Raw genomic sequence first — 18,012 nt, 5'->3', positions numbered from 1 at the left:
CTAACAATTCTAGGTTGACTTTTTGGTTTAATCATGTGGGATTGTCCATGGTTATAGGACCAAGTTCAAGCTTAGATGACTTTGTGTTTAAATTGATTTAGCTTTTAATATGCCTGAAGAAAAAAGAAGCTGTCATGCCATTTTTGTGAGGTATTTTTTTGTTTGTTTATTTGTTTAATAATCAACTAAAGATGAGAAAGGAGTCAGAGAAGCCACATGATCTAGATCAGGTGCTGTAAGATAAAATTTGGTCCTGCTCTGCATATTCCCTAAAGGATTGACAAAGAAACAGAACTTGGGTATTGTAGCATGCGGGAAGGTTTCAGACACAGTGATCATCAGGCAGGGTGCCTCTTCTGGGTTGAGATATAAATACAGAGCAGGTGTAGATGAGGTAATCTTTAACCTCCACTTGTAGTAGAGTGATAATGAGCTGCTGACACCAGTCAGACTCACATCTTCCAGTGATTGGGGATTGAGTAGATAATCCCACAACTGATTCCTAGTAGATGTGGCCCTGAGATAGAACAGGAAAAGTGAGGAGAAGCTATTGTGTATCAAATTTCAGTCCAAGTAGACTGCATTACAGAGTGTCTACTCTGCACTAAGCATGGTTTTTGCACTAAGCATGGTGCTAGGCTCTGGGGTGGAGGGAGGGCCGTGCGATTGTAATTGAGACATAACAATTCTCACTTATTGAACTAGCAGTCAAGACAGGGCATATGTAAATAAACACAAAATACTGTTTTTAGGCCTAAGAATGAGAATGGCTTTCAGATGTTGCTAACCCTGGGAGACTAATATCTATATTGGTTTTACGGGTTATATCTTTATCTGAGCATCCATTTTTGAATTCTTCTTTGGGATCCTGACTGATATGGGTGACAGAGAACTTGGCTTGAGGAAGAGAAAGAAGTCCAAGATGAATAGAGAACAGTGACAAGTGGAGCATGATAGGAGGTGCAGTTGGAGAAAGTGAGCCAGGCCACTCGGGCATTGAATGTCGAGCTAAGGAGTTTGGATTCCCTTTGAAATCAGAAGAAATTGTGTTGCTTTAAACAGGAGAAACATGATATTACATATGTTTTAAGAAGATAATCTGGCTTTTTTGTGGAATAAAAAAGATCTTGGGATCAGGTATGGGGGAGCGGAAGCAAACACTCGTTAGTAAGTGTGGTAGTGATCAGCGATGACAGTTCTGTGGGTGGGGGTGACTTTAGAGAAACTAATAAGGTGTGATTGGATTGGGGATAAAATTTGAAGTTTGTGCAAACTGTGAGCTACAATTATTCTAATAGGTGTTGCATTGTATGGGAGAGTGAGGCTCAACAGACAAATACTTTTCTGATATCTGTTCTACAGAAACAGGATCTCACTGACATAGCTAGGAAGACCATGGGTCCCTATGCTGGCAACAATGGACTGACATTGCTAGCAGGTCATGCTGAATCACCAGGCCCTGCCAAGCCCTTGACATATGTAAGTTCTTTAAAAGCAGGTACAATTGCATAGGATATCTAAAGAACCCCATTCCAAAGACTGCATGTCTTTCCTGTCACTGGGGTGTAATTGCAAAGGATATTTTCTTCCTAGGTTAACATGTTCACTCTCTGGCTTATAGAATATTCTAATCGGTATACTACCATGATTATCTAGTGAACGAAAGATTTATGGACGTGTAGCAGAGGTCCGAAGACATCTGCACTGAAGCAATACTAAACAGCGTTTGTTTGGTTATTTCACTAAAGCTGTCCAAGTCATGTTGACATCTAAATGGGAAAAAACTCAATCATTCCACTCACTCTCCTGTACAACTTAAAGTCTTAGACTATGTAATGAACACACAGACACCAGACTAGCCTTCAGTCATTTTTTTTCCCCCACTGGTTCTCCTCTAGTGAACTATATACACAAATTAAGAATGGGTTATACCCTGAGATTTGTAGGTCTCCTGACCCTCCCAGGTTTCATTTATATTTAGTTACTCATGTCCCTTCAATAAATATTTTCTCTCCCTCACCTGCCAGGTGTATTTTCTTCTCATACGAATAAGGTCTCTTCTCTTCCCTGTGCCTGCCCTGCTTTCAGTTCCCTCATCCTTTTCCTGCAGATCTGGGTTAAGATAGGCAGAAATAAGCAGATCATCAGCCTTGGCTTATGAGTCACAGTTTTTTGAAATTCCTGGTCTGATAATTCCCTGCCATCTGAGTCTGGCTTCTGATAATGCTCTGTCTCTACAAGCTGTGATTTTTGCCTTATACTTTTTTCTTGAAATCTGGACATGATGTGCCCATTAAAAGAATTCAGGTACATAGGCCTTGAGTAATATGTAGGTGAGATGTAGGAAGGGAACGTTCTGTGGTCCTAGGATTGTTCCTTTGTGTTTTGGTGAGCATGTGCCTCTGGACTGTGATCATCCTCAGTGAAATTTACTTCCTCCAATGCCCTGTCCCCTTAGGTGGTACATTGTAATTAGAGAGGACAGGAGTTGTGAAAATCCTTTCCTCCTCATGGAAGGTTGGAGGGAGCTAGAGTTCATGATCTCCCTTCTCCTACATGCCAGGATATAGGAGGCTGAAGTTGCAGTTTTCCTCTTCTCCAGGTCCGTTGGGCCCTGAGGATGATTTTATTTCTCTTTCACTGCATTTAAGTTTGAATTAATCTGATGTGTTTTTATTTGTAAAATGATGTTCCCATTAGTCATTCAGCAGTCTAGAGGGGGTGGCCTAGTGATTCCATTCATTCAAGTTAAAATTGATGGGATACTGATTTGTGTGTCAGGGAGTCTGCTGCCTAGCTAGCCAAGAGAATGGGCCTTGAGGTGACTGGGTTGAGTAGCTGGCCAGAGGCCTTCCTTGTCCTTTTCTGGTTCCCTATTGCATATCAAACAGGTTGGTGCTATCAGCTGACCAAAAAGGACAATTACTGGGAAGTCCCAGGGTATAATTTTGAGAAAGTCAAAAAATGAGATCCTTTCAATTCTTCTGTTTCATCCTCATTAACTTTGCCAGTTTTATTTTTAAAACCTCCAGCTAACATACTATATATATATATATATATATATATATATATATATATATATATTTTAACAAAGAGAGAAGAGAGAGAGAGAGAGAGAGAGAGAGAGAGAGAGAGAGAGAGAGAGAAATTTTTAATATTTTTCAGTTTTCGGTGGACACAACATCTTTATTTTGTTTTTATGTAGTGCTAAGGATCGAACCTGCGCATGCCAGGCGAATGTCTACTGCTTGAGCCACATCCCCAGCCCCATATTATATATTTTTCCTGTTCATTTTGCTCAGCACTAGAGAGTAATTTTCACAAGGATACAATTTCATTTGGTTCGCTTGCTTTGAACTGTACTTAGAACACTGCCAAGAACACAATGGGCCCTCAATAAGTATTTTTGAATGAATGAATGTCTTTGATATATGGAGCCTTGTGTAAAGTGGCTTCTTTACCCCATCTGAATAAATTCTGTGAATTTTTTACCTTATCAACCAGAATTCTGGAGGCAAATTGGAAGAATTTGCTCAAAGGCAAAAAAAGGAGAAAATATTATGTCATTATTAATTTTCTTACATGCAAAAAAGGAAATGGTAATATTTGTATTAATATGGTAATATTTGAATTAATATTAATAATAATAAATTAATATTAATTAATATTAATAAAAAGTTTGGTTTCAGATCCCAAACTTCACTTTTAAGTAGTGGCTAATGAAACACTGTTTTGTTTTGTTTTGTTTTTAGAGGGAAATAATTTTTATATGTATATTACCATAAAATTACAGAAGATAAAATTTCAAGAAGAGACACTCTTTACAAACACAAAAGATAAATCTAGAAAAGATTTGTTAGGCATTATCACCGAGAACTACAAAATATTACTGGACACTATACAGAATTATCTTTCATGTTAAGCAATTGACTAATTTTTAAAACAATAGCAGAAAAAGAGAAAATTGGGGGAAGAATTTAAATGGCACATTTCAAAAAGTCTGTTTAAATTGCTAGTTAATGAGAAAATGTACTTTATAGCATTAGTTATCCCAGAGCTATGATCTGATGCTGATAGCTACTCATGAGAATGACCAAAGTTAAAAGCAAAACAATAGTAACTTTGTAACACTAATATTCTCATATAATTCTAGTAGGGGTATAAATTGGTACAGTTCCTTGAAAGTCTGTTTTACAGTATCCCCTAAAGCTGAATGCTTGCATGCTGTATGACCCAGAAGTTCCACTGCCAACTGTTTATGGACCAGAATGTTATACCTATAGTCAGAAAAAGATACGTACAAAAATGTTCAGAGCTTTGCTGTTCATGTGACTGCAAAGTGGAAGCAACTCACGTGTTCATCACTAGAGTGGGTAAATAAGTTTTGGATATTCATACAATGCAAAACTATAAAACAATGAAAATATGTCATGTATGGCTATTTCCAACTCCATGAGCAGAAGACAGACACAAGAATATGTACATCATAATTACATTTATATAAATTTTATATAAATAAAAAACTAATGTATGGCTCTAATTTATGTTTACTTATATTAACATTAATTGGCTCTATTTTGATTAGCATATCTAATTTTGATTTTTCTTTTTTTTTAATTTCTTACATACATGACAATAGTGGAATGCATTACAATCATAATTATCCATTCACAGCACAATTTTTTTGTAACTCTGTATATAAAGTATGTTCATGCTAAATTATACCATTATACATGAGCTCTCTTATTATTGTTATTTTTTTGCATTACAATTCTTAATACACCTTTATACCACAATTTATCATATCTCTGTTTGTATATAAGGTATGTTGACACCAAATTCACATCTTCATACATGTATTTTGTATAATGATGAGTGTCTCCTTCCACCATCCATGCTTCTCCCTCCCTTTCCCTCCCACCCCTATTTTCTATCTAGAGGTAATCTTCCTCCCATGCTCTCCCTCCCTACCCCATTTTGAGTCACCCCCTCCCTTATATCAGAGAAGACATTCGGCATTTTGGGGGGGGATTGGCTATTAATAATAAATTAATATTAATTAATATTAATAAAAAGGTTGGTTTCAGACCCCAAACTTCACTTTTAAGTAGTGACTAATGAAACACTGTTTTTGATTCACTAGTTATTTCTTAAATACTTCTTTTCACTGAATAGTTCATCAAAGATATTATTTTTCTGACCTACAGGAAACTCCCCAAGTCCTCTGAAGTAAATGTACAGTTTTTAAAAAAATAATTTTCACCAAAAGAAATATGAAAACATTTCCCCATGATAGAGGAATAAGGTGGATCATGATTTCAGTAGGGCATGAAGAATAGTTTGCCATGGATTCTGCCTCCTAAAATAACTTTATCTAGAAATTTGTTTTCTAATTTCTTTCCAATAAGTTCTACCAGATTTCTGCCCAATTCTGAACTTCATGTTCTGCATTCTATGATCAGAATTAAGAGAAAAGTAAGGATTTGATATAAAATAATCAGCATGGAAAGAATATTGAAATGGACTAATGACAATAACCAGTAATATATGATGAGTTAAGAAAAAAGAAAACTTATCTCACAAATTATTAACTTTCCAGAAATGATTCATTTTTCTTTTGGTACTGAGAAATGACCCCAGGGGAGCTTTACCACTGAGCTCATCTTCAGCCCTTTTTATATTTTATTTTGAGACAGAGTCACATTAAGTTGCTTAGGGACTCACTAAGTTGCTTAGGGACTCGATAAGTTGTTGAGGTTGACCTTGAACTTGTGACTCATTTTGAACATGGCAATGAATACCATATTGTTTTTATTAATTGGGAAATATGAAGCATTTTTTTTTCTTAGTATGAAAGCATCGACCAGGTAGGGTCATTGAAATGTTCACCAGACAATGACGTACAGTGCCTGGTCAAGGTTTCACTATGGAATTGTGTCTAATGCTCTGTCCAGAAGTCCTTCTCTGCCCAGGGCATCAAGGTCAGCTAGACATCTAAGGGGAGATCCCATAGTGCTGACCCAAAGGATGTGTTTCTGACTTTGAGAGACGTGTCCCCAGTCCATGGCAGTAATTCTGTCACCTGGTGGCAGGAGGCCAGGAGAGATTTTCATGTGTCTCAGGAGCCCAGCTTGATCTGGTGTTGAGGTGTGATAAGATAAGTTCCAGCATAGCCACTAATTAATTGATCATCAGAGGGACACAACCCTGTGACATTACTGTGGTTGTGGGAATCCCCTGAGGAAAGGGAAAGTAGAAGGGTCTAGCCTGACCACTGTGTCTATGGTGGGCTTCTGCTCTAAACCATGAATATCAAATGTGCTGAATTTCATTGGGCTCACAGAATAAGACACAATGAGTACTGAGAACTGTAAGCCATGTGTGAACTGTGGTCAAGCGACATTCTAGAGTGTGATCATATAAATATTTTGAAAGGCTTTAGGGAGTCAGAGTTTAGGTTACCTGTTGTAATGCTGTTTCTTCTTGGCACTCATAATATAAAGAGTTGTATACATTCCTATATACATATCCTTTCTGACACTGCTTTAATAGTAGGATAGTTGAAAATAGTTTCCTGGGCTGGGGTTGTGGCTCAATGGTAGAGCGCTCACCTAGCACATGTGAGGCCCTGGGTTCGATCCTCAGCACCACATAAAAATAAATAAATAAAATAAAGGTTAAAAAAAAGAAAATAGTTTCCTTATTCTAATTTTAATAAGCAGACTTTTGTTGCTGACATTCTTGGTCTGTCACATTTAGTCCTAGAAGAAGAAACTGTTAGTAAGCTGCAAGTCACCATCAAAGTATTCCTTGATCTGGAATCTGAACTGTGATGCTCATTCAGATCCCCTGGGAATTATAAAACTACAGATTGTGACTTACCAGGGCTGGATGGGTGCCAACCACCCAAGCAGCTATTTTGTGAAGCACCTGTTGACTCAAGGCTTTTGATGATGAATTCATGTATGGAGACTGTAATTCTTCATAGATCTTTGCATTTGGTGAGTCACAGAAAGTATCTGAGATGATAATCATTTGTAAACATGTCCACAAAAATCTCATTTAGTATGCATAACAGATCTTGGATGGGTAAATATTGCCATTTCCATTTTTGCATTTAAGAAAACTAATAATGACATAATATTTTCTCCTTTTTTTTTTTTGCCTTTGAGTATCCCAGTATCTTGATGGAGCATTATTGTTGGTAGGTAGGATAGCAAGAACTTGAATTCAGGGATTTTCCTATCATGTTTCAATCTATTGTTTTTAATGGATTGCTTTTAACTTATGAAGATTTGCTTCCACTACATTTTTAGCTTTTGACAGTCCCAGCAGTGGGCATCCAGGTAACCCTCAACTCCTGGTCAGCACAGACCAGGCTCAAGGAACATGAGGATGTTCCTTGTAAAAATGCTTAAACACTATATGTCGGTGATGTACCAACAGGTGGAATTTCTGTGTCAAAGGATGTATGTTTACTTCTTTGACTAAACTCTGCCAGGTAGCTCTTCTGAATAGCTCAACATGGATACACTTTGCCAGCATTTTATTATCTAGGTTTCCCCCTTTTGTATGTTGAGTACATACAAACTGATAGTACACTGTTTTTGCTGGTATTTTTCTTAGCATCTCTTCAAATGCTTTTCACTTTGGAGGAGAGTGTCTTGTGAAAATGAGCTTCCTCTGAATATTTCTACTCATTCCTTTACTTGACATTATCCTTTTCTTATTGTACATGTACGTTCTCTGGACTTGTTGGATTCTTTGTCCATTACAAGGAAGACAATATTGGATTGTTTGTCCATTATGAGGACTAACAGGTCCTCTGGAACTTTCAAACAATTAGTAAAATTCTTAAACAATAAGTGAGCACAGATTGGCCTACCATTTGGGGAGGAAAGATGTTAGATGATATATTCAAAACATGAAGTCATATTTATAATAAAGTAAAACATGGGCTGAGCTAAAATATGTCCTTAGGATCTTAAATATTCTGTAATGAATCTATATTCCTTGAAGTACAGCATTGATCATCTCTGGGTAATGAAATGGAAGTAAAGGTATCAAAGCAAATGACCATTTGTTAACAATTTTCTGTGGTTTAGTTTAAGTGATAAAGTTGTGATATATATTAATTAATGGATCCAATTGGTTGATAATTGTTTAGGTATAATTTAGGTGCCATCAAACTGAGGTTGTTGGCTGTGTGTCAGGTTTCTGAGGAAAGCTAGGAATGTTTAGTGACATGAAGCCATCACTCTGGAGACAACCATCCTGGTATACCTGCAATCTGAGTGCAGTCTTGAAGAGGCAATGTGTCTGGTCTCTTTTCCTAACCTTCAGGCTACATGTGTACATTTGAGAATGGTTCCAGCCATTTTCTTATCCTTTGGGTCATTCCCCTCATACCTATGAGACAGTTTATAGGTGAGGCCTTAAGAATAACCAAATATTCCATAACAAAACCTTGTGATTTGTGTAATATAAGATATAATATATTCACTCAGAAATTCTATTTTAAGTTACTTGCATCTAAGTTAAATGAAACATATTTATAGGCATCCTGGAGAAGACAAAAATTTTATCTCTGTTATCATCATTATCATCTATCTGTTTTATTTATTTATTTTTTTACTTGAGCTAAATTCACAAATTGGCAGCCCATTTTATTAGATATGGAATTGGACACTATTTAAAATGACCTACCTTTAACTTTTAGATATTTTTACACTAATACTGGATTTTTGCACCTTTAAAAAACACAAGGTCTAGGCCCATGAGCCTCAAGGCAGTGGTGAGCTAGAACATGTTTTCATTTGGCATAGCCCTTGGCACGCCCTGAGGTCATCTATTCAATCAGCTTCCATACTCCTGCTGCCTCCCTGGCTTTCATAAGTATCACATACAATATTGGAATTGGGGACCCCAGTATACAACATTGCATTCTCTGACTATTACAAGTCCCACTGTTCACTTAGCCATGCCTGACATAGCCAGCAGTATTTTCAAGCAAATACTGTGAAATGTTCAATTCTATATGCTCTTTTCCAAAACAGCATTAGGCAGGAACACAGCATACATAAATATTAGAAACACATTATTAATACATCTAATCCAATGACAAGTTTACACTTTTTTTAAGAGAGAGAGAGAGAGAGAGAGAGAGAGAGAGAATTTTTTAATCTTTATTTTTTAGTTTTCGGCGGGCACAACATCTTTGTTTGTATGTGGTGCTGAGAATCGAACCCGGGCCGCACGCATGCCAGGCGAGCGTGCTACCACTTGAGCCACATCCCCAGCCCGACAAGTTTACACTTTTCAAATACACTTTTGATTTTTTTCTTTTGGGTATTACTTATAGGGAATTATACCAGATATGTAATAGGGAAATGAGAAATTTTTTTGTCAATTGTATTGTTTTACTGCTTATTTTTACAAATAAAGATAGAATACTTACTTGTTCTGGTGCAGGTGTTTTCCTGCATACTAGGTATACTCTGCTATTGGGACTATGCTGCATATTGTGCTTGGCACTTATATTGTACTTAGTAAATGATAGGAAGTCAATACTGAAGTTAACCTCTTGTTTCTAGCAGCTGTGCTGAAGATCCTTGGTGTGCCACTTTCTGCAATACATAGCGCTGTTACCGCTGTTGACCGGTGACGAGTCCTTGCTTCCCCGATGTTGAAGAATAACACCAAAGAAGCACGCCGAGGCAAGGTCAGAGTAGAAATTAGAAGTTTATTAAAGGACAGCAGAAAAGACTTCTCCCGGAGGAAGAAGGGGACCCAAGAGGTGGAATCCAGTTGGCGGGCAAATGTGTTCCCCTTTTTATAGGTTTGGTGATGAAATGTAGGTTGGAGAGCCCGAGGGGTGGGACACAGGTGGACCAAAAGGGCAGGGAGGACTTTTCGGATGGGCTTATCACTCCTCTGGGATGAGCTATCTCCAAATCTGTTGGGGGCTGTTCATTAATACTTCTTTGAGGTGGACTTTGGCCTAGGGCCTTTTCGGGACTTCGTCAACATTCCATGAATTGTCCTGTGTTTTCCCTGAGTCATTCCCAGCATGGCCTCCATTTTAGATTTCACTCGGTATTAGACCCGATTTACCTAACTACACTGACTACCTAACTTTAAATCTGGCTTCAGCGTTCTCTTCAAGTTCCTTATTGACTTCCTTGTTCTCAGAATCATGGTCTCCTGCTCTTTGAAAGTGGCAAAGCATTGCTCCGTGAATATGGAAGATGGTCATGTGGAAGGCTTCAGGGAGGACAGCTCACTGATCATGTACTCTACTCCATGTGCCTGTTTAATGACCTGGTTTTTCTTCTTGGGTTTTAAGGGAGACAGTGCCTTCAAACACTTCTGTGAAGCTGGGAATACAGGCCTCTACTTCACCGTGAAAGAAGCATTAATGGTTCAGAAGACATGAGAAGAGAGAGTGAGCCTCTGGTATCATGCATTTTCATTGCTTTGCCCATGGGCTAGAAGAGAGAAGAGTTGCTTCATCAGATTTGATCACTTTTTTTTTCCTGAAAAGTTCCACACAGAGGTGAGTCCCCAGCATGTTTAGAAGTCATTTCAGACCCCTTTCTTGACGGAATTGAATCACACCCCCTGATGATGTGGAAGAGCTAAAGATGTGTTTGCTATGAATTTTCTATTTCATTTCTCAGGGCCTGAGTCAAGCCAGCCATTGTGCTGTCAGCGCATGAGCTGCTGGTCAAATGTGAGGAAGTGGTCTTGCTTTATGAAAACACCACCCTGATTCAGTGAGCCAGAGGCAGCCTGCAGTCCCTGTTTTCCTGTAAAGGCAGATTGCTGTGGATGGCCTCTGGCCTCGTCATGCAGCCCTGCTCAGAGTAGGGGATTGAGGGTCCAGGCAGATCCCTAGTTCCTTTGGACCTTTATTGCCATTGGGCCGCCCCAGGGTCCTTGGACTCTACCTGGTCTTCTGGCCTGGGTCAGGGGATGTGAGGTTTGGAATCCCCTCTCTGTGGCAGGATCCCAGGCCCCCCACCACTTGAGGGCAGGCACAGCCTTCCCTAATTGTGTTAGAGGGGGAGACTTCTCCCACCATCCTCATCCATGCTCATCCCACATTGTGTAGCTTGACACCTGAGGACCTTTATTCATTGACTTAGTGGTTAGTGGTGACGGTTGCTAAGACTAAGTGACTCTTTCAAGTCACATCACTTGCATGGTAGGGCTAGAGCATGGATCTTCCTCATTGATTTCATGGGACTCTCTCATGGAAACTGGGACTGCTTCCTAAACACACACTCTACATTTGGAGTGTCAAAATTCTTGGCACTGCCTCCTTGGCAAGTGTATCTTGTCTTCTACTTGGGAATTTCACAAATATTTTCGTTTGGTTTGTGGAGGTCATGCAGAAGAGATTTCATTTGAAATGGCCCAAACAAGAAATACCAGTTGTCTTTTTCGCACATGGATGTGCGTAGTGAACACCCCTTTCTGTGTGCTTGCATGAGTTGCTCCTTTGAATTTGTTGAAGAATGGTTGGCTGGGGAGCAAGGTGACGAGAGATGGATATCAATGCTTGTCCAGTATTCTGAAGTGAAGAATGTATTGAGGATGTGAAGGCTTTTCTAGCCAGTTCCTATGGCTCACTCAGGGATCAGTCAGAGGATTCTGTCTGGTAGACTCTTTGGAACAGATATCAAGTGACCTTGTCATACCCTGTCCAGCACTGAATGCTAAGCTTCAGTGGTTCATTTCAAGCATTTCCATGAGTCTGTACTGTGTTCTCTTGTATCCAAGCAGTTCCTGACAAAAAAGGAGAAGAAAAATTCAAGGTTTGGTGATTGATTATTTATATAAATATTATTTCAATCAACTTTCTATAATACAAAATTAACTTTACACTGGTCAAATTTCATATGTTGAGGAAATAATTAAAATATCAGGAGGGGGTGAGAATTTGCAAATCAAATATGTTTTATTTAACTTAAAAAATAAAGTGCCAGAAGTGCACACCTGTAATTCAGCCTTAATAATCTTTAGTTCCAGCCTCCAGGTGGCCAATTCCATTAGGGTGTGTGGAAGCACACTGTCCTGGGCTCCCCTTCTATTCAACAGACAGCAGTTCCAGAGGCAGTGGGGAGGGAGTACATGAGGAGGGAGGAGCTCTCAGGATGGGAAGAAGGGGCCACTTAGGGACTCACTAGGCATGGCATGAGGCTGCTGGCCATGGTGCATGCCTGAGCACACCAAGTGGGACAGATCTGTGCTCTGTGTCCCTCTACACTCCTATGTAGGCTATGTTGGCAACAGATCAGGGAACTAGAGTCATAAGTGCTCCCAGTAACACAGGCACCGTCTGCCACAATGTGTGCCTAGCCCTTTCCCCATCTTCTTACTTGGTGCTTGTCTTGCCTCAGGGCTGAGACCGTGCAGTCATCAGAGTGTATCTGTGGCCCAGATCCAACCTGCATGGCCAACATGCTCAGACCTTCAGGCGGGTCCTGGGCTGCTGCAACCAAACTGAGCCATCTGGGTGGCCTACAACAGAAGAAAGGCCTTCCCTTGAGATCCAGAGGCTGAACACAACACCGGTGTGGGCTGTTTCAGTGCCACACTCGTCACAGGGTCTAGGGGAGTGTCCCCCCAACTCTTCCAGCCTTTGTCCACTCTCTTGCTGCTGCCCACAATCTGTGGTTCCCTTATGGGAATCTAGTCTCTGCCTCAAACCTCACACAGTCTGTTTCCCCAGGTCTCCCTAGTCTTTGGGTCCAAACTCCCCTCTTCTTTCAAGAACACCACATATTGTATTTAGGGCTGGTTGATGCTGTGTTTCATCATGTGAGCTCTTATTACCTTGAGCACTGTGCAAAGACTGTTTCCACGCAAGGTCACACCCACTTTTGAGTGGACAAGAATTCAGGGGAAACTATTCTATCCAGTATACTTGCCTTTCTTCATATCTCTCCCCAGTGAGGTTTCCTGGTATCTGTTGTCCTAATTCCTGTCATGGCAGTTTCCTTCCTTAAGTCTGAGAGGACCTTGTGACCCCTGGATTCACACATTTTCTGAAATCACCAACATTCTCCAGAGTTCTCCATGGGACTCTGCAGTGTTTTGCATTGGAACCCACCCTCTGACCTGTAAACATGGTCTAGTCAGTTGGATTGACTCCCTCCCTCCTGAAAGATCAGTGTTTGTTTGATACCCTTTGAAGTAAGTTATTCTTTTGGATTCCTTCCACAGTAGGCAAGTCCTTGGATCCTCTCCCAGAAAGTCTTCCAGACTGAAGGTCAGATGTGTCCAGATGGTGACTTGAAGGATATCAGCTCCTTTAAGCCCTTGTCTTGGCTTCATTGTTTTCTCCCCTCAATGCAAAGCAAGAAAGAACAGTTGGCCCTGTACCATCCTTCTGCATCCAAAGTCCCCACTCGCTGCAAATCAAAAATATCAGGAAATCAATCGTGTCTCTATGGACAGATACTTCTCCCGTCATTGTTTCCTAGATTATGTAGTAAGACAGACAACTACAGTGCCCTTTCATTGTATTAGGTGTCAGAAGTCATGTAGATATCTTCTTCCTGTAAACAATACAGGAAGAAGATATGCATTGTTCTGCCATTTTTGTAAGAGACTTGACATGTGTGAACTGTGGTATTTTCAGTGGTCTTTGAACAAATCTCCCATGGATTTCCTGTGACATTTCTGATTTCTGGACTTGAGTGTGAGTCAGCTCCATGGGGATGTGGTAGGAGGGCAGTCGGAGCTGTTGTGCAGAACCTCAGTAATGACTTGTAAGGCCACGTGCAACACTGCAAGCAGCAGCAGAGAAGGGAGCCCTCTCCCCATGTGTTAAGCTTAACTCTTTTCTTATCCAAAATCATGACTTGTAAACTTGCAGAAATTGAGTCATCCCAAGAAGTTGGGATGTTCTGGGGAGCATGGGCTGTCATTCTATTTGGTCTTTTTGATATGATGTGCTAGCAGTTGGGAACTTGAAGTTGTGCTTAGCCCATGGAGTCTCCTTCCCTGGGAAGGGGCTTTTCAAAGCAGCCCTTGTCCCTGTTTTACCTTCTGCCCCAGGAGGACACAACAAGAACGTCCTCAGAAGTTGGCCCCTGATCTTAGACATCCAGCCTCCAGAATTTTAGAAATAAAATCTTCGCTATCAATCACCCAGTCTCTTGTATTCTGCTCTCACAACACAAACAATCTGAAGACAAGTAAATCAGCAATCTCTCTAATGTTTACATTGTGGTAATCTACACCAACATCCATTTTGTAATTGAACCATTTTTGAAGTACACACTTTAGTAGCATTAAGCATGTTCATATTGTTGATAGCCATTGCCACGATCCATCTCTAGAACTCACGTTGACATACTCTTGCCATTAATACTGAATCCTACTCCTCTCCCCAGGCCCAGGAAAAGAACATTGTACTTTATGTTTTTATAAACCTGATTATCAGGAATATGAGACAAGTGAAATTCTAGAAAATTTGTCTTTCTCTGAACACCAACATTTTCAATGGATGCAGTTTACCCCAACTCCTAAGTATACCAGGTCCACTGCCAAGTCTGCTGGTATCTCATTTGGCCTCTCAGTGACAGCAGTACTGACTGTGTGCACATAAGCTGTCTGTCCATGTCAGTGGGCATCTGTATCCCAGGATCTAGGGTCTTGGGTCCCACCCAGCCTGGGGGTTCCCTCCTCCCCCAGGTCTGACCCCCAGGTCTTTGCAGGCCAGTATGCACCAAGGCCCTGTGCCTGGTGGTTTCTGTTGTTGACTGGAGGATGTGTCCTGAGCCGGGAGTAGGGCCGTCTGTGGCATAAAGGACTCTGGATTTGTGTGGCCAGGCATTGTGTCGTGGGTCACGATGGACTACAAGTAGAAGCAATGCCTGATTCTCCTGGGATCTGAGCGGGCCCAGCCTATGTATTGAGAATTGGTGTGACCTCCTAATAAACAGGATCCCAGAGGAAAGGGTAAGTCCAGAGCCAACAGAACCTCAGTGTCTTTAAGAGCTCTTTTGGGGTGGGAGGCCCGGAAACATTGATGTGATGACTCTGATGAAAAGTCACGAGCTTCGAATCCAGGTAGAGGTGCTCAGGAGCAGCCTGGGATGGCGAGTGGATTCCCCATCTCCACACACCTGGGATATCCCAGGGCTCTAAACAGCACAGCTGCCTGTCCACACTGAGGGCATCTACTGTCCCTTTGCACAGAGTACATTGGTCCCTTAGCAATTCCACCTAAAGCCAGCTCTGAACCCAGAATCCCAGGCACTTATTTGGGGCTCAGTCATTTTCCACTCATCTCTACCTGGCAGAGACCTCCTGTCCCCTTCTAACTCATTATGCTGAAGATGAAAACTTGGAGAGTGGGACTTTCAATCATCCAAATTTCCCAGCCACATTCCCCATTGTCATTTATTCCTGGCACACAAATGGTTGGGGTGGGCTACAAGCACCCTGGCATCCATGTGTGGGAACGATAGCAGTACAATCAAGAAACAGAAAGGAGAGGGGTTGGACTGATCAGGACAGATGACAGGGCATAGTACAGAGTGGAATGGAGAGTTCTCACCCGGGGTGATTGTTGTGATGTGCAGAAATGCTCTGCTGGTGCTGGGGTGCCCCCATGGTTCCCAGGGTCTTAAAAGGCTGCAATGCCCCCAGAATGTTCTCAGATACACATAATGGGAGGCCCGTTGCCCACTTCCAACATTCTGTGGAAGTATGAGACCCCCTTAGTGTAGAGGTGCCATCTGAGAGAAAGACTCACTTTTTTGAAAAAAAAATTGATGGGAAAAAAAAGTGTATGGACCTGTGCCCAAATTGCCACATACACCCCTGGAAGTTGGTGGTGGCCATAGTTCTTCATCCATTAATCACTCCCTCCCCCGCTAAAAAAAATGTCCTTGTGTCCTTGAGAAATGCTCTCCCTTTCCTGGTTTTCCTGAATAGAAATCCTCTTGCATCTTGGGTGAATAGGGATATGGTTTGAGCAGAGGGTGTTGGTCCACTGAACACCTTAGAGACTGTCCTTTATGGAGCCTAATGATCCTCATTGGGGTTGAGGCCAGGGTCCTAACTATGGTTAGTGTGAGGACACCCTGGGTTCAGAGAGGGAAAGAAGGACAAGGGAAACTCAGATGTCCCTTCATGGCCCCTGGAGTTAGAGGACTTACCCCTTTGCACCTGGGATCGGGAGACCTCATTTCCTTGAGGACACGCACACTCAGGTGTAGGTCTTGAGTGTGGGTTCCTTACTGGGGTCCAGGGCTGTTGTTAGCCACCAGGAATGACAGTGCTCTCCATGCTCAGTGGAGCCAGTTTTTGCCAGGAAAGAGCCCAGAGCCCATGGTCACGCCTTGTCCAAAGCATCCCACACCAGGGGTCTCCCATCCCTATATTCCTGTCCTGAAAGGAAGCCCCTGAGAGGCAAGGTGGGTCCGACCACCTCCCATGTGTTCACTCATCACTGTGTTCCAGCAGTCACCCCAGTTAACAGTCCTGATGGGATTGGATGTGGCTCCGAATGTCACCCTCATGAGCTCTACCCTGCTGTAGCTGCAGATCTGTGGCTGGAGAGACACAAAATCTCAAAACAAATGCACTTGAAAGAAAAAGAGCAAGAGCCAGAGCCCAAACAGGGCCAGGTGTGGCAAGGACAGCTGAAGTGCCTAGGTAGGGACTCAGAATTATGTCAGTGGGGTGGCACTGCTGCTGGCACCAGCATGAAAACAGAGAGCCAGCCCTGCTCATTTTGGGAAGCAGTGTGTTGGGGAAGGCAGCAGAAATTGAGAGGCAGGATTGAGTTTGGCCCTAGGAGGAGGTTGGGTAAAAGGCAAGTATGGGTTGGAGGACCTGGGCAGATAGAGAGAGGCCAGGGCACACCCCAAAGCCTAGAGACTGCACTTGATGTCCAGGGTTGTGAAACACCACCTCCCCTCTTACTCACAACTGAGAGCAAGAGGCATTGATGAGTTCAGTTTATGTGCACCTGAATCCTAGGTGGCTCGGCTAGGTACCTCTGTTTCCTTGTCTCAGGAGGCTGGGACTCCAAGTTCCATTGAGGGTCAGCTGGGAGGATCAGAGTCTGAGTTCATGCCTGTGTTCCTGGTGGGATCCATGTTGGCTGAGCCTCAGTGCTTTTCTAATGGGAGGATGGGACTATGTCCTGTCTTTATCACAGGGGTGTGTCCATAGACATCTCATGCTAAATCAATTTGTTTGCTTGGATTTAAGATGAAATAGAGTGGTGCTGGAGACAGGGATCCAGAGAGAAGTCATAACTTTGCACAACTCAATCTTGGAGAGGATATCCCATCACCTGTGCCCACTTCTATTCCCATGATTTCAGAGACAGAGTCTGAGCCATCTTGAGGTGAGGAGTGTACTGGCTTTGGGCCAGGATACTGTGGTACCATGGAATCTTTTTGATGCCCCCAACCACTAGACTGAGTAGAAGCACTTGGGCAATTTGAAATCTTAGGAGAAGCCTTGGGAAGCTCTATGCCAGAAAGGGACAGCCTCTGAATCTCAGTCACCTCAACCTTGCTATGGTTCAGAGTGGGAATTACAACCAAAAGGGAACTGACATTGCCAAGTCCCTGTGTGAAACACAGGCCTGATTGAGTTGAGGTGCATTCTTTGTCTCTCCCCCTTTTTGTGATTCTCCCATCTCTAAGTTTTGAGCTTTAGCCACCTGTGAGTCCCATCTCTGGTTTCAGAGATAATGCAGGCTCCTATGGGCAAATGTGCCCAATAAATCCTAGAAATTAGATGCTACACTGATTTCTAGAAAGAGCTAGGGACACTGGGGAGCCCATGAGTGACACAATGATGGAACCATGATCACACAGCTGGTGAGAAGGATGAACTGGTGAATCCAGTTGTTAATCCTCAAAGCTGGAACTCTAGTGGCAGCCAAGTTGGGTAGGGGCTGGTGTGGGTAATTGGGAAGTTTTTGCTAAACTTGATATGGGTGGGTACAGGGGAGAAATCAGCAGCCCATAGGGC

General features: G+C 42.0%; 2 long non-coding RNA genes across 2 annotated transcripts in view; one reads left to right on the top strand and one right to left on the bottom strand.

Annotated features, from left to right (window-relative positions):
- The window catches only part of LOC308632288, an 827,867-nt gene that overhangs the window by 719,450 nt on the left and 90,405 nt on the right, over positions 1 to 18,012 (bottom strand). The gene's annotated exons all lie outside the window — the stretch shown is intronic.
- Positions 1 to 18,012, top strand: part of LOC308632292 — a 29,741-nt gene that overhangs the window by 9,336 nt on the left and 2,393 nt on the right. The window contains exons 2-3 of the long non-coding RNA XR_014018494.1: positions 1,363 to 1,479; positions 9,597 to 9,660. This is a non-coding gene — a long non-coding RNA (uncharacterized lncRNA). The remainder of the gene's footprint in view (positions 1 to 1,362; positions 1,480 to 9,596; positions 9,661 to 18,012) is intronic.

Source organism: Spermophilus citellus (genome assembly GCF_964194105.1).
Source record: "Spermophilus citellus genome assembly, chromosome: 13".
In the NCBI taxonomy this organism is placed as follows: domain Eukaryota; kingdom Metazoa; phylum Chordata; class Mammalia; order Rodentia; family Sciuridae; genus Spermophilus; species Spermophilus citellus.
The sequence above is the reverse complement of the archived record's forward strand: the minus strand, read 5'-3'. Positions and strand labels throughout refer to the sequence as shown.